Genomic DNA, 2,613 nt, shown 5'->3' with positions numbered 1-2,613 from the left:
GTGGTGGAACGTGATTAGTTGGGGATAACAGAACAATGCTATTCCCGTAATATGCATTTTTTTTTCTTCGTATTTTAGGGGCTTTTTGATAATTTCCCCTTGATAAAATCTTCCTGTGTTTCTTGACACCCAAAAAATAAAATAAAATAAAATAAAAAACTCAAATTAAGCCTAAACTGGTACAAAAATAAGTTCAACCAGCGCATTAATCTTCTCAACAACAGTATAACCTTGCGACCAAACAGTGGGACCAAAGCGTAATGGTATAATTTCTAGGGTTTCAACATTTCGCTATAAAAGCATGATACTATGCTTCTTCTCAGCTCACGGTCCCCAGCTCTTCAAATTTCCGAGATTTCTCTCTTTCGTCTTCTTTACTTTTAATTTTCCGAGATGGCTTTCTATTATTCTTTTCTTTGAATTTTGATTGATGAAAATGATGAAAGAGATGTGTAAGGGTGATGATCATTCGATTTCACGTGATCAAACAAATTCTCTTCGCTACGTTCTTTCTGATTCTTAAAGTCCCACTGCCATTCGACCCCCCCAGTATCTATTATTTCTCCTTTTTGTTTAATGTTGAATCTTCAAACTGGTTTTTGCCGAAATTGGTTAAATACAAATAAACACAATGCTCTGTTAATTGCATTTATTTTTAAGCAATCACAGATTATAATGGTGTATTTGTAATTGAAAGAAATGGTTTATATATTTTCAGATCAAAATTCACAACCCAATATCTCAATCTCACAACCAAAATGAAACACAAATTCATGGTTGGAGGATAAACAATCACAAATTGATGCTCGAGTCATATGCAGCTTCATTTTCTTTTTCTGCAGTTTGATGTGAGGAAATGTTTGATTAAAACTGCAGATTGGGTTCTACTTCCTCATGCAGGTTATTTCTCTGCTTCAAAGTTCATTGATTTTCTGCTTCCACTGAAAACTTGGGTTTCCAGATTGATTAACACAGAAGTACTCTAAACCTAGTTAATGAGTTTGAAGATAATCAAGTGATTATAATTTGGGTGGAAAAACACCATTATGGACCCCAAATTGCCTAATTTTTTTACCCCTTTTGAATCAATTTTACAAGTTATTGGGTTCTGATTGAGAGATGTATTAAGCTAATGCAGCCCTGATTTACCAAGGGATGATGGGCCTATAATTTTATCTTAAGGGTCTTAAGAGCATAAGATTTTTCAACGATTTTGTAACCTGGAAAACCAGAGACTATTAATGCTAATAAGAGTTAAAAACAGAGGAAGCAACAAGTTAACTCTTTGTTTAAGTCTGATGAATTGCTTGAACTAATTTCTTTTGATTTTTGGGAGCCTACCCCAATTAGCTCTTAGGACTCTTTTAAACTTATGGTTGGGGTCAAGGGGAAGATACTCAAAAGTGATGCTTAAAGTTAAATACATCCCCATTCTTCCTCTGAAATATGAAGTCTTGAAATTTCAATTCAACTGTCTATTTCATTAGAAATGGGACTCGTATAACACCGTTACGAAGCTTAGATTTCTGCAGATGTATTGATATGACCAGTCTGATTTAAATCATATACAGGATTAGGCCTCATCATTTGGCCCGCGGGCTCATGGGCTTACGGGAGCCCGCCCGGCCCATTGAAAAAAAGCCCGGCCCGGCCCGTTATGGGCTTTGAGAGGGCCCGGCCCGCTTGGGCTTGGGCCGGGCTTGGGCTTGGGTGTTTGAAGCCCGGCCCGGCCCATAGGCCCGGCCCGATTAAGCCCATGAAAGCCCTGCCCGGCCCGCCCACAAAAGCCCGGCCCGTTAGGCCCGCATACATATATAATTATGTATAAATAAGGGTTTAGGATTAGGATTACATCACTTGAATGACAAATCCCCCTTTTTAATTTTTTTTTGTGTGTTACTTGTTATAAAAATTGTGTTTGTTTCCATTGAATTCTACTCATTCCTAGTTTATAATTGGATGATTAGCACATTAATTTGTGTCATTTATTAATACAACAATTATATATATATATATATATATATATAATAAGACAAACAACATATCATATCACCAAACATAATCATACCACCAAATATAATCATACTTTTCTTTAACACATCACCAAATGATGAGCACAAAATTAATACAAGTTTTATCCTTAAATTTATAGTTGTTAGTATTTTCTTTTGTTTTATGTAAATCTATTAGAGTATTTATATTGGTTTTTTCCAATCTTGTTTTTATATTTAATGAGTGGTTGTTTTTTCCAATCTATTAGAGTATTTTCTTTTGTTTTATGTAAATCTATCAAGGAAATATGCTCAAGACAACGTGAAAATGTGATTACATACAAAAACATGAAAATGCATACATAAATTTAAAAATCATATGTTTCTTATTATTTTTTAGGCCCATTTCGGCCCGGCCCGTAGGGCTTAGCCCGGCCCGGCCCGATGGGCTTTTTCAAGCCCGACTCATGAGATGGGCTTGGGCTTTGAATTTTCTAAAAAAGCCCGGCCCGGCCCGGCCCGATATTTTCTCTCTCCTCTTTAAAGCCCGGCCCGGCCCGGCCCAAGCCCATGAAATTTGGGCCGGGCTAGCCCGGCCCGGCCCATTGACGAGCCCTATACA

The 2,613-nt window shown here is 37.0% G+C and overlaps 1 non-coding gene across 1 annotated transcript; it reads left to right on the top strand.

The window, feature by feature from the left end:
* The first annotated feature begins 428 nt into the window (after positions 1 to 428).
* On the top strand, positions 429 to 523 carry LOC148295799 (small nucleolar RNA R32/R81/Z41). Its single transcript, XR_015834944.1, has one exon. It is a non-coding gene; the product is annotated as a small nucleolar RNA R32/R81/Z41 (small nucleolar RNA).
* The last annotated feature ends 2,090 nt before the right edge of the window (positions 524 to 2,613 follow it).

This window comes from Prunus avium, chromosome 3 (genome assembly GCF_965620075.1).
Source record: "Prunus avium chromosome 3, drPruAviu1.hap1.1, whole genome shotgun sequence".
NCBI lineage: Eukaryota > Viridiplantae > Streptophyta > Magnoliopsida > Rosales > Rosaceae > Prunus > Prunus avium.
The sequence above is the reverse complement of the archived record's forward strand: the minus strand, read 5'-3'. Positions and strand labels throughout refer to the sequence as shown.